At 34.5% G+C, this 14,891-nt stretch overlaps 2 long non-coding RNA genes across 2 annotated transcripts; both read right to left on the bottom strand.

Moving 5' to 3' along the window:
- Positions 1–7,289: 7,289 nt before the first annotated feature.
- On the bottom strand, positions 7,290–10,261 carry LOC113094889 (uncharacterized). The gene is made up of 3 exons (XR_003288208.1): positions 10,226–10,261; positions 8,079–8,199; positions 7,290–7,540 (listed from the first exon to the last, which is right to left on the bottom strand). It is a non-coding gene; the product is annotated as an uncharacterized LOC113094889 (long non-coding RNA).
- An 8-nt stretch (positions 10,262–10,269) lies between these two features.
- LOC113094888 (uncharacterized) lies at positions 10,270–12,002 on the bottom strand. Its single transcript, XR_003288207.1, has 4 exons — positions 11,952–12,002; positions 11,476–11,605; positions 11,233–11,324; positions 10,270–10,329 (listed from the first exon to the last, which is right to left on the bottom strand). It is a non-coding gene; the product is annotated as an uncharacterized LOC113094888 (long non-coding RNA).
- Between the last annotated feature and the right edge of the window lie 2,889 nt (positions 12,003–14,891).

Here is a 14,891-nt window from a genome sequence, read left to right as displayed (position 1 = left end):
AGGAGAGCATGAATTTGGGAAGTGTGGAGAGGGAGTTGGATTGAAGTGTTGCAACTGTGGAGGTAATCACAATGCGGCATATGGAGGTTGTGAGGTGAGGAAAAAGGCAGTGGAAGTTCAACAGGAAAAGTCAAAGAATAATGGGACATATGCTGAAGCTGTGAAAGCGGTAAATGATAGATATAGACAAAGTGGAACTGAGAGAGTGGAGTATGGGAAAATAAATGAAGATACAGGAAGAATGGATGAAGGTAGATTACCAGAAGATGCAATGATAGTTACTAAGAGAAATTTTGTGCTCTTTATTGGGGAAGTAATTAATTGTACAGCGCAAACAGAAAGGAGAACAGAAAAGCTACAAATAATAGTAAAAGTGGCAGAGAGATTTCTAGATATAAAAGGATTGAAATGTGAAGACATAATGAAAAACCTTACAGAATCTCAGTCAAGTCAGGAATTAAGGTGTACTCACACTAGGCATGGTTGCCATGAACCGGGCCGGAGTACGATTGTCCCCCCTCCCCACTCCCCCTCTGGCCTGCACTCACATATAGGGTTTCAGCATTCGTGCCGGAGCACGCTTACGTCATTATGGTGCGACGGTTTCGGGATAAACAGGAAGAGTGGTGCTCTCTGAACACAATGGATTCCATCGCTCTGTTTTCTTTGTGGATAATTTTGTGTCGTTTGGTCCACAGCCCTCTCACAGACTGTTGTTAAACAGATGTGTCGCCTTTGCGGCGTGAAAATTTTCACGTAATCGTGCTGCTCGTATGAGGATGTTTGCAAGGTACCAGCTGAAGTGCAGCAAGGACTTTGCAGTTTTTAGTTTTTATGCGTTTTGCACCTCTGCCGTAGACCAAAGCGACCCTTTCCCTGCCATGTTGGTTTTGGAGCGTCGCAAAACCGTGACGCAACGCGTCCTTTTCCGTGCTCCGGCACGGTTAGCGCTCACCCTGCATGCGAACCGCGCCCGAGTCCAACTGAACCGTGCCCTGGCCCACCTCTTCCAAGCAGGCCAGGACCGGCCAATCGAGCCGCGCCCGGGCACGGTTTGGAGCACTCACACTAGTCAAACGAACCGCGCTTTGGTGGTCAAACGCACTCGGGCACAGTTCAAACTGGCTAGTGTGAGCACACCCTTAGAGGTAGGCTAGTATGTTAGCTCTATTACAATGGAATGCTAGAAGCCTGTATGCTAATGGACAAGAATTTAAAGGGTATATAAACCAAATGAAAGATAATCCAGATGTGATATGTATTCAAGAATCATGGTTGAATCCTAGATTAGAATTTGTCTCGAAAGGATACATAAGTGTGAGAAGAGATCGGGTAGAAGGAAAAGGAGGAGGATGTGTCAGTTTTGTAAAAGAGGGAATACCATATAGAGTTTTGGAGAAAGGGGAAACGATGGAATATATAGTAGTAGAAATATGGGTTGGAAATAAGAATTATGTTATAATAAACTTTTATAATCCGTGTAAAAAAAATAACACAAGAAAGTATGGGAGCAATAAAAGGATTAAGAGAAAAAAAAAGAGAAATATGGTGTGGGGATTTTAATGCCCATAATACTTTATGGGGAGGTTTATTGACAGATACAAATGGTATGGTCATTGAAGAGGTAATGGAAAAGGAGAATTTAGTTTGTATAAATGATGGAACAAAAACTTGTATGGATGTAAATTTAGGGAGGGAATCAGCAATTGATCTAACTATTGTTTCTAATGAATTAGGGGGAATAATAAATTGGGAGGTATTAAATTGTACAGTGGGTAGTGATCATTTTCCAATATTAAGTACAATTGTAAATAATGAAATAAGGAAGATAAAGAAAGTAAATACAGGAGAGTGGAAATATGAGAAGGCAGGTTGGGAAAAATTTGAAAGAATATGTGAGGAAGCATTGAAAATGATCAAGATGAAAGAAAGAATAATAATTGAAAGAATATATACAGAAATAATATCAGTGATACAGAATGCTGCAAGAGAATGCATTCCAAAAAACAAAGGAAAAAGGGAGGGGAAAATAGTCCCATGGTGGAATGAGGAGTGTGCAATAACAGTTAAGAGGAAAAGGAAAGCATTTAAAATTCTAAGGAAAACTCACAATTGGGAAAACATGATAATATATAAAAAGGCACAAGCAGAAACTAGAAGAACAATAAGGGAAGTGAAGAAAGAATATTGGAGAGCATATTGTGATGAAATTGGGAAAAATACTCCAATAGGGGAAGTATGGAGTATGATTAAAAAGATGAGTGGCATTAGAAGAGAATATGAGTATCCTGTGTTAAGAAGTGGAGAAGAAATAGCAATAAGTGATGAGGAGAAAGCAGAAATGTTTAGAAAAGAATTTTCAAAAATAAATAGTTCGAATAATTTGATGAAGGAATGTAAGGAAATGAGGGAGAAGTTATTAAAAGAACATCCATTTCTTTTAGGGAAAAAAAGAGTAACAAATAATATTCTAGATGTGCCTTTTTCATATTCAGAATTGAAGAGCGCATTAAAAAACACAAAAGCGTCAACTCCAAGACAGGATGGAATTAGTTATGTAATGTTAAAAAGTTAAGTGAAGAATCTCTTAAAGTTATTCTAGAGTTTTACAACAGGGTATGGGAAGAAGGGATGTTACCTAAGAATTGGAAAGAAGCTGTAATAATTCCTATTAGAAAACCAGGTAAAGATACAAGTATTCCACTAAACTACAGACCGATAGCATCATACGGAGAAGAATAATTTTTTTCCCCATATCAAAATGGTTTTAGACAGGGAAAAAGTACAATGGACTCAATTATTAATTTGGATTCAGATATAAGGAAAGCTTTGATAAATAAAGAAACTCTAGTAGCAGTTTTCTTTGACGTAGAAAAAGCATATGATATGCTATGGAAGGAAGGTTTTTTGATCAAATCAGATCAAATTGGAGCAGACGGAAAATTATATAATTGGATTAAAGAGTTTTTAATGGAAAGAAATATTAAAGTAAAGATTGGGTAATATATATCAAGGAAAGCAATAATTGAGAATGGAACTCCGCAGGGTAGTGTCATAAGCCCTTTGTTGTTTATTATTATGATAAATTATGTATTTGCAACAATAGATAAGAATATAAATAAATCACTGTTCGCGGATGATGGAGCGCTGTGGTTTAGAGGTAGGAATGTAGAATATATTGTTAATAAAATGCAAGCAGTGTTAAAAAGTGTTGAGAAATGGTCTTATAACTGGGGTTTTAAATTTTCAGTGGAGAAAACTAAATATATTTTTTTTACAAATAAAAGGTCAAGTATTGATTTAAAGATGAAGTTATATAATAAAGAAATAGAACAAGTTAAAGACATAAGATTTTTAGGTATGTGGTTTGATGCCAAAGCTACATGGAGTGTACATATAAACAAGATGGGGGAAAAGTGTAAGAAGATATTAAACGTAATGAGGTGTATTTCAGGACGAGAATGAGGGGCTGACAGAGTGGCATTAAAAACAATTTATTCAACAATGATAAGAGCAATATTAGACTAGAATTAAAAGTTAGTGAACTAACTTTGATATTTTGGCTTGGCCATCTTGGCCATGGGGCAAAAGAGCCACAGTACTTGTGTGCCCAACATTCTTGAGTTGCCCCGCTGCAAAAAATAAAAAATAATAATACCATAAAAAATACACCTGCAACAGTCTTTTTCCATGGTCCCTTGCTGTTTTCTTTTTTAATAAAAAGCCTAGGCTATGATAACAGCTACGACAGGGTTGTCTAGCTGAATGCAAAATAAGTCATGCAAAAACCATAATCTACTAAATACCATTCAATTTGATCTTATTGTAATAGTACTGACAACATATTTTAAGTTATCACACTACTGAAAAATTAAAGAAGGGACACTATATATAGTATACTTCGGTGAGTCAAGAGCTAAACAAAAAGTCCTGTTTCATTACAAAATACTGTAACTTTTATAAACGTTATACTATCACCACAAAATTTTAATTAATATTTATTAAAAAATAAATATTTCATAAAACAGAAACTTAAATATATTATTTCTATAGGCTAAACAAAACAGAAACGAAAAAAGACTAAATAATAAGGCTGAATAAGCTGATCTATAGCATGTTAAATGGTGGTTGCCTGTCTATGAATGGTACACCCCTCTAAGCTCACAGAAGTGGTTTGACCCAAGTCCTCAGCAGCCAATGACACTGACCTGTTCAAAGTACTTCACGTGTATTTAAAACGTGAAATACACGTTAAATACACGCTGATTTTTTCACGAGTAAACAACACGTATTTAACGCTTTAAATAAGTGTTGTCTACGCGTGAAATACACGTATTTAACGTCTTGTTGACACGTTAAAATTCACGTGTATTTGACCCTCTTGGCCTTCCATACACATTAGATAAAATGAAGGGAGACGTGAAAAAAGGACATCGCGTACTTTATCACATAATACTTGTTCGACAGCACTTGTTTAGTTTAAAAGACATGTCAAGCTTTCTATAGATATATCTCTCTCATGTCTCTTCGTTGAGTATTCATGGAGTTACAGTTCATTTTAATGACGTGTTTGTAAATGAAGATCAGCGCAGACAAGGTTGAAGACAGCACACCTTGTTTGTTATCTTTATTTTATAAGGGCACAAAGTTTTGTTGTTATTATGTTTGTATCCAAAAAAAGTAGACCCTTTACAGATTCGATTGATGTATTGCTCTTATCTGTAAGATTAAAACTGAAAATGTAATTTAAGTAATTGTCGGGGTTTTCAGGAGAAAATGCCTCAAAACGCGTATATGCGTTAATCGACTCCAGAGTTAAAAGGCTGTCGTGACTTTTTTCCTTCCAGTATTCATAAGCTGTATCACGCTGTCAAATTATATTTCATTTTGCACACATAAACATCTCAAAAACACCTGAATTCTGCTCTTGTTGTGTTCTAATGGGTGGACTAGTGCTGTGATATTATTTTTGGAAGCTCTTAAAAAATGCTGATGAAGTCCTCATTTCTCTCTCGTCTTTCTCTCTGTTCTTTGGTCAGAGACATAATTTATTAATGAGATATCTGACCCGGTAATAATAACATATGTTGATTTAGCTTGTCAGTGTGAATGAAATGTGTAGCCTATTTATTTGTCTGATCTCGCCCTAAACGCGGCTGTCATGTGACTTTTTTTTCCCTTCGCGATGTCAAATATTGCATTTTGCACACATACACGGCTCAAAAACCCCTGGACTTTTCTCTAAGTGTGTTCTAATGGGTGGATTGTGTGCATTCGCAGGAATATTTATTTTAAGAAGCTCTTAAAAATATATATATAAATGACTTTACCATGTTGTGACGATGGATAACAATGTGAGGTTCAGCCTGACAGATAAAATCTCACAATCACATATAAACACTCATTTTCATGTGTATAATATATTCTTCTAATTGTTTTGTGCCGTTTCGCTGCAGTGTTTTAATGTGACAGGCTGTAAATTCTCTTCAAGTGTTCAGACCCAGCCGGCACATGACCGACCTTCAACGTTGAAATATGGTTGAAATAAGGTCAATTGGGGTTTCAACGTTGAAACAACGTTGATTCAACGTTTAAAGCTGAATGGTTGAAAAACATCCAGCACATGACCAACTTTCAATGTTGAAATATCGTTGAAATAAGGTCAGTTGTGGTTTCAACGTTGAAACAACGTTGATTCAACATTTAAAGATGAACGGTTGAAAAACTTCCAGCACATGACCAACTTTCAATGTTGAAATATGGTTGAAATAAGGTCAGTTGTGGTTTCAACGTTGAAACAACGTTGATTCAACGTTTAAAGATGAACGGTTGAAAAACTTCCAGCACATGACCAACTTTCAACATTGAAATATGGTTGAAATAAGGTCAGTTGTTTTAATGAAACAACGTTAAAAATGTTTAATGCTAAATGGTAGAAAAAGGTTAACAAGCTTTTAAATTATTTATATTAAATTATTTAAATTAATTAATTTATTATTTTAATAGCATTTTAAAATATTTTAGTCATGATACTTATTCTAAAATCTAAAGGTATATGTTAAATATTATCATCCCTGCTGAAAAAAACAATAGAAACCATTACAGAAATTCTAATGGTTTCCATTACAAAACCATTACAAACCATCAGCAATTAACCATTAAAACCATTACCAAATGGTTTCCATTACGTAGTGTGTTTTGGGCATATTCCATTAGGATTTATTGGTTTGTATTGGTTTCCATTACAAGTTTGTATTGGTCACGATTTGCACATAATGGTTTCCATCACAGTTTTGTATTGGTTCTGATGGTTCCATTACAAGTTTGTATTGGTCTTTATTAAAACAAATGTAATGGTTTCTGTTGGTTTTGTAATGGTTCTGATGGTTCCATTAAAAGTTTGTATTGGTCTTTATTAAAACAAATGTAATGGTTTCTGTTGGTTTTGTAATGGTTCTGATGGTTCCATTACAAGTTTGTATTGGTCTTTATTAAAACAAATGTAATGGTTTCTGTTGGTTTTGTAATGGTTCTGATGGTTCCATTAAAAGTTTGTATTGGTCTTTATTAAAACAAATTTAATGGTTTCTGTTGGTTTTGTAATGGTTCTGATGGTTCCATTACAAGTCTGTATTGGTCTTTATTAAAACAAATTTAATGGTTTCTGTTGGTTTTGTAATGGTTCTGATGGTTCCATTACAAGTTTGTATTGGTCTTTATTAAAACAAATTTAATGGTTTCTGTTGGTTTTGTAATGGTTCTGATGGTTCCATTACAAGTTTGTATTGGTCTTTATTAAAACAAATTTAATGGTTTCTGTTGGTTTTGTAATGGTTCCATTACAAGTTTGTATTGGTCTTTATTAAAACTAATTTAATGGTTTCTGTTGGTTTTGTAATGGTTTTGATGGTTCCATTACAAGTTTGTATTGGTCTTTATTAAAACAAATTTAATGGTTTCTGTTGGTTTTGTAATGGTTCTGATGGTTCCATTACAAGTTTGTATTGGTCTTTATTAAAACAAATTTAATGGTTTCTGTTGGTTTTGTAATGGTTCCATTACAAGTTTGTATTGGTCTTTATTAAAACAAATTTAATGGTTTCCGTTGGTTTTGTAATGGTTCTGATGGTTCCATTGCAATTTGTACTGGTCTTTATTTGCATATATTTAATAGTTTTCGTTGCAGTTTTATATTGGTTCTGATTTGAATGTTTAACTGATAGCTGGTAATTAGGCCATTAATTAATATAAGTAAATAATTTAAATTATTAATACAAACTGTACACAGGTTTTGTCAAGAATATAATGGTTTTATTTATTTAAACTTCATACCAACCTTTCAATAGCAAACAGTTCAGGTTGTTTTGCAAAGAATTAAGAATATGCACCTAAAATCAAAATTATTCACAGAATACTCAACATAGCTGGAATTAACACAAAACCTTGACATTACATTTTATTTTAATTATTGTTATTCATTAATGCATTATAGAAATGCAGGAACTATGAACTGTTTTTGTGGCTTGTAGCTGTCTCAGACCTGCAAAAAAAAAAAAGAAAGAAAAAAGGGCAATTCATTAGGACAATGTACCACATTACCAGTATGTGAGATTATCCATACATATATTTATATGGCAGTCTCAAAAAAGTTATTGATTTTTCTTTCATGCCTAAAATCATTAGGATTTAAAAAAAAGAAAATGTTCCATGAATATATTTTGTAAATTCCCTACCATAAATGTATCAACTTAATTTTTTATTAATAAAATGCTTTGCTCTGGATTTGAAATATTTTTCACAATATTTAGATTTTTTAGCACCATCAGATTCCAGATTTTCAAATATTTGTATCTCAGACAAATATTGTCCTCCTAACAAACCATACATCAATGGAAAACTTATTTAGTATTATTATTGAAATAAAAATCTAAAAAATTAAATAAAAACAATTACCCTTGTAACTGGTTTTGTGGTCCAGTTTCACAAATAGGCTTGAATAATTACATTATCTACTTTTTATGGTACATAGTCTCTATTCACTTCGAGTCATATTAGATAAGAGGTTGTAGCACACTTACCACTGACAGTTTTATCTGGTTTATGTCACTGATCTCCTCAGCCAGGTATTTCCATACACTTAGGAGGCGTTTATTTCCTATAAGGTGTGGCCTTTTTTCTTCAGCTTCTGAGACAGACACTCTTGTTTTGAACACACACACACACACATACACACGCACACACACACACACACACACACACACACACACACACGCACACACATAAACAAAAATTGAAATTCAAGAACTGATGGACTAATCTCAGACTTTAAATCTGACCAATCTCAAGTGGAAATTAAGTAGCATATGTGACCTGTGCTGGCAAAGTTAGTCACAATGAGCAAAAATCAGTTGAGGTTTTTTTTCCTCATTAAAAAGTCCTTCAAAATGATGTATAACTGTATATATATATATATAAAAAAATGACTGAGCTACACCCGTTTGAAGTTGAAAGAGTTGGCAAAGTCAACTCTTTTCTATTTTCTAAAGGTTCCAAACCAAAATCACTGAGCAACATTGCATCTTTTCCTGCAGTTCTTTTCTTAATAATAATTCACTTTTTTATTTTACATCCGAACAAAAGCATTCAAGTAAGAAAAACTAATAATCAAATGTAAAATCCCTTTATTCATTACAAATAAATTAATTATTAAAACTATAAAAGCAGTTCAATTAGTCATTCTGTGTATACAGGTGCTTGTCATATAATTAGAATATCATAATTTCAATTCAAAAAGTGAAACTTGTATATTATATTCATTCATTACACACAGACTGATATATTTATTTATATCTGACAACTAAGTCCCAAAATCATTATCTTAGAAAATTAGAGTATAACTTAAGACCAATACAAAGAAAGGATTTTTAGAAATCTTGGCCTGCTGAAAAGTATGAACATGAAAAGTATGAGTATGTACAGCACTCAATACTTAGTTAAGGCTCCTTTCCCCTGAATGACTGCAGCAATGCAGCATGGCATGGAGTCGATCAGTCTGTGGCACTGCTCAGGTGTTATGAGAGCCCAGGTGTCTCTGATAGTGGCCTTCAGCTCTTCTGCATTCTTGGGTCTGATTTATCACTACTCAGCAGGAGTCCAGTCCTTTTTGAAGCGAGACACTTCTGGTTCTGTCTGTTGTTCAAGAGTGGCTTGACACAAGGAAAGCGAAGCTGAAACCCATGTCTTGCATACGTCTGTGTGTAGTGGTTCTTGAAGCACTGACTCCAGCTGCAGTCCACTCTTTGTGAATCTCCCCCACATTTTTGAATGGGTTTTGTTTCACAATCCTCTCCAGGGTGCAGTTATCCCTATTGCTTCTACACTTATTTTCTACCACATCTTTTCCTTCCCTTCACCTCTCTATTAATGTGCTTGGACACAGAGCTCTGTGAACAGCCAGCCTCTTTTGCAATGACCTTTTGTGTCTTGCCCTCCTTGTGCAAAGTGTCAATGGTCGTCTTTTGGACAACGGTCAAGTCAGCAGTCTTCCCCATGATTGTGTAGCCTACAGAACGAGACTGAGAGACCATTTAAAGGATTTGCAGTTGTTTTGAGTTAATTAGCTGATTAGAGTGTGGCAACAGGTCTTCAATATTGAACCTTTTCACAATATTCAAATTTTCTGGGATACTGAATTTGGGATTTTCAGTAGTTGTCAGTTATAAACATCAAAATTAAAAGAAATAAAGATTTGGAATATATCAGTCTGTGTGTAATGAATGAATATAATATACAAGTTTCACTTTTTGAATGGAATTAGTGAAATCAACTTTTTGATGATATTTTAATTATATGACCAGCACCTGTATTTATCAGGATATATATATATATATATATATATATATATATATATATATATATATATATATATATAACTGTAATTTGAATGTCGGATTGAAATGAACACTGCTATTAGAGTAGTTAATTGTTAGCATAAGTGCGGCTAATAATAATAATTTAAAAAAAAATATAATTAGCATGTTTTTGTGTTTTGCTTTGGTACTGAAATTGGTACTGTGACAACACTAAAAGTTAGACCTCGATTAATGTGTTCAGGTGCACTGCAGGTTGGAGCAAAACTCTGCATGTAAGTGGACCTTAAGAGACAATGTTGAGATCTCCTGCAATATGTCCTGAACATGCACTATAAAGAGGGAGAATGACTTACAACACTGGTGTCCAGTCCTAGGCTGAAGGACCAATGTTCTGCAGAGTTTCTGCTGATCCTTGATCAGCTGCTCAGGTCTGCTTAACTGGGGTTGGAGCTAAACTCTGAAACAAGAGAAGACAACCAATATTATGAAGTAAAAAAAAAAAAATGATTCAGAAATATGCACAACGTTTGAAAATGCACAAAGATGAGAAGAAAGCTATGTGTTTAATGAGAACTTTCCACTGAAAAATAAGAAGCAATATTAAGTCACAGATGCATTTTTATTAATTCTTATTAATATTGTTTAAATACGTTACAGTAACCTTGTGCTTTATCAATGATTTTCAGTCTCTGAAATAGAAAAGATCTATCAGTGCTGAATGGCATCATACATACATCATATGTAATGATATTTAACAAGAGTTCTAACACTGTGTCGTCACTGGACAGCACAACAAAATACAACAGAGCCTTTTATAATCAGTGATGCTCTCTACACTGGATGCGGCACGAAACAACAAATCACAGACGGTGATCTGATGCCTTTTCCTATTTATGATGTACTGACACAAAGTTTAAATGATTTTTAACAGTCACTTTGGTGTGAGAGTGTGTAGCTTGGAGATAGAGATCTTTTTATGTTTCTGAAATAAGTCTCATGTACACTAAGAAAACTGCATTTATTTGATCATAAATAAAAATGGTAATGTTGTGAAATATTAGTACAATTTCAAATAACTGCTTTATATGTAAATATTTTGTACAATTTTATTCTTGTTTTCACAAAGCATGATTTCTGAAGGATTGTGTGACACTGGAGACTGATGCTGAAAATTCAGCTTTGATCACTTATTAAAACAAACTTAAATAGAAAATAGTTATTAAAAAAATGTTAATATCACAATTTAACTGTATTTTAATCAAATAAATGCAGCAGTGGTGAGCATAAAATATGTCTTTGAAATACATGACAAATCTGACCCTTACATTTTTGAATGGTGTATGTTTGACGAATTGCTTACTATTCATGGTTCATAATGTCTAAAAATGTTCTTCGACAGGAGATATGACTAGAGCACAGCCATCAGCATGGAAGAACCTAGGAACATAAGCACTGTCACAGAGACAACAATATTTATTATACAATGCCAGGTATAAGGCATATACTATAGCAGAGGTGAAATGCAGAAAAGAAAAATAATAATTCACAGAATATATAATTTATATAATCATTTACAATAAATATATATATATTTTAGTTTTACTTATTTAGTAATGCTCCTACAGCGTGGACATCAAAATGTGTATGTTTTCATCCTCTCTGTCAGCAGCCCCCTTCAGAAATGTTAAAATCAGGAACTTCTCCTGCGTCATAGAGGTTTTTTTCTGGCACTTCTGAAATCACAGAACAAGTTTGTATTCATGTGTTTACCATGAAAGATCAAAACCTGAAGGTTTCAGTCCATTTTCACGCTCTATGTAAGCGATGTAACGTTATCCGGTTACGTTAGTGCACATTTTAGGATTAAACAGTGGATACTTTTAGGGTTAAATTAATTCGGTTAAGTTACTTCCATTCATCCATTGATATATATGGAGAGAGAGAGAGAGAGAGAGAGAGAGAGAGAGAGAGAGAGAGAGAGAGAGAGAGAGAGCTCATCTACACACAAGATGACATTAAAAGCCCAAACTTAATAAACAAGAGCTCATGTCTATCGTTACCTCTTGTATTTAGCCTTACCTTTGAGATGCTAACGGACTTTTTCTGACGACGCTAAACCATTTCTATAAAGTAAATATTAAACGAAAGCGTATAATTTACATGAAATAAAGTGTCAGGAACACTTTAATGTACTATTTGTGTAATTTAATAGACTAAACTTACCTAAAAAAAAAGTGAAACCACATTGAGTGTCAGCGATGAGCTGCTTGACGGTTGGGCTGCCGCCTCGTTTCCATGGTGACGTCCTCCGCTCCAGTTCTGCGCGCGCGCACATTACAGCACGTCATTAACAACAATAAAACTATATACATTTCGCTGCTTTATCAAACTGAAACAACTCCCATTGGTAGTTTTATTTTATTACTTCTATCATGATTGGTTAATCTGGCTGTCAATCAGGAAACTGGACAATGAATCGGTTCGCGCCTTTCTACATTTAAAAATATGACCGTTATTGTCGTCTTTCTGTGAGTGAGGCGGATAACTGTGAGCTGCTGCTCGTTATAACTGACTGCTCGGTCGGTCCCGAATTATTTCATATTTGCCTGTACATTTTTTTTTATTTATTTTGAGCGAATTTGAGTCGTGACATGTCAATGGAGAACAAAAACTGTGAACACAAGAAGGGTCAGGTGTTCTGCGAGGTCCTGAAAACATACTGGCAAAATGAGGTAAGAAAATCGCTAACGTTATCTTTATTATCTTTTGAAAATAGTAAAGTATTACCAGAGTTTACAAATGGGTAGCTTAAATGACATGTAACCTGCAGATAAATAAATAGCCGTGTGTCTATTTTTGCATTGCTTTATCACAGATGATCAAGTTAGATGCTCACCCAATGTGTTGCTGGTAAGTTATAGCTGTGTCCAAATTCAGGGTCTGCATCCTCCTTAGGATCCTTCCTACCCGGTTGAAGGAGGATGGGTCCTCCGACGACCGCAAAAACCGGAAGTCGGTGTTTGTGAATTTGGACAGCCTACCCTTCTTTCAGTTCCCTCCCTTAACCGTTGCTCATATCCTGTCGCCTAGCAACCGTGACAGCGCCAAGCAAGACGCCGGTGAAGAGCTCATCGTTCTCTCCCCGGAGCTTTATAAACACTTCTGTCTGCTGTTTCGTCCTTAGAAGCGTTAAAACAGCTTCAATCACTAACAAATAAGCTGTGTGTATTCACACAGGCAGTAAGGAAGAAGCTAGTTTACAAAAGTAAACGTTTTTTTTTTTTTTACATATACACGTACACATGTAAAAAAAATGCTTAACGCTTAAACAAAATGCCTAACTAGAAAACCACTGAAAATATATCTTTTTGAAAAGCCAGTTTTTAAAAAACATCGAAAATAATACTCCTCCCCCATTCCGCTACCGCTCGCTTCGTCCTGCCGAAAAGAATTATGGGATAGGTAGGACGCGAAAGGATCCATCACACCCATCCTTCGAATTCGGGGAAAAGGAGGACGCATTTGTGGGCCGCATTTGATGGATCCTACGAATTTGGACAGCCTTCGTCGCGGCGCTGTGACGTAACATCCTTCAAATGCGTCCTCCGAAGGATGTAGACCCTGAATTTGGACACAGCGTATGTGTTAATGTCTGTCTTTTAGAGATTTTCCCATATTTTCCTGATATGAATCCCATGCATTAGGTGTGTTATACATGTTTGTATTCTTATAATAGTTTCAAAGTGTTTTCTGAAACATATAAGTGCAAATGTCGGTATTTAAATAATATAATTTTAATGAATTAATAATAAAAGGATTGTTAAAGCCATGGTTCTCAAAGTGTCAGGCCCCCTCTAGTTGTTATGCAGGTGAAACACTAAATTAAACTAATTAATGTTAATACATTTTAACTTAATCTTTGAGTAAGTTTTTTTTTTTTTTTTGCACATTTAAGTATGTTACAGTTAAAGTACAGTACAGTTTTGTAACTTTTGTTACATAATTACATTTAAAATTACATTTTAATTTAAACTTTTTTTTTCATTTACCTGTGTATAAGCACAGTTGTAGTGTTAATGTTCAAACTGTATTTACCATAGTAAAGTGTCTGACAACAATAAATATTCTTATTAGAATAAAACTGCCTCATTTTTTAACTGTAGACCTGTAGCTGAATAGTTTGGCCTACTACGCTGCTTAAATGTAATGTTGGTCATTATGGTGCAACTTAATATTTAATAACAAATATTTTCTGAAGTGGTACTTGGTATAAAAAGTTTGAGAACCAGTGGTTTAAAGAAATGGTATAATATGAAATCCTGCTTTTAAAGAACTTTTCAGTAAACCATTTCTTCTTTCCCCTTGTAGAGTCATCGAGGATCCAGCTTGTTCTTGAAACATTGGTAAGAAATTGTTCATCTGCTACATTGCACTGTCACTTCTGCTAGAGATGCTTTGACCTTTTGTGATAGGTTTTGATTGTACTTAGTTTAATAAAAATTTACTGAATTAGATTTTACTTATTTTACTACACTGTATTGCTAGTGTTCTGATTAAAACAGTGTAACTGGGGGCTCTGAAAACACTGCTTGTGAATAATTTGTTAATATTGTACATTTTCATCTGAATACATTAAATAAGTGTTTAATGAATAGTGTTGTCCACTTTGTTTCCAACTTCACTGTTACTGAACTGTAAAGTGAAACTATTGTGTGATTTATTTTGCATTCAGTTTTCAGTTAAATATATTTGACAAAATCAAAGTTATTGTGAAACATTGTGAACATACCTAAACTCACTGGTTAAATCTTATGTGTCCTCCAGAAGTTTGCCCTCTGCAAGTGAACGACGCCTTGTGGTGCCATCCCAAAGAAGTTCATAATCACTCTCTCGGACCTTTTCCTGGACTGTGCCCAGCTGGTGGAATGACCTCCCAATCTCAATCCGAACTGCTGAGTCTTTACTCATTTTCAAGAAACATTTTAAGACTCATCTTTTTCACCAGAACTTAACCAACTA

Source organism: Carassius auratus, unplaced genomic scaffold (genome assembly GCF_003368295.1).
Source record: "Carassius auratus strain Wakin unplaced genomic scaffold, ASM336829v1 scaf_tig00215496, whole genome shotgun sequence".
In the NCBI taxonomy this organism is placed as follows: Eukaryota; Metazoa; Chordata; class Actinopteri; order Cypriniformes; family Cyprinidae; genus Carassius; species Carassius auratus.
The sequence above is the reverse complement of the archived record's forward strand: the minus strand, read 5'-3'. Positions and strand labels throughout refer to the sequence as shown.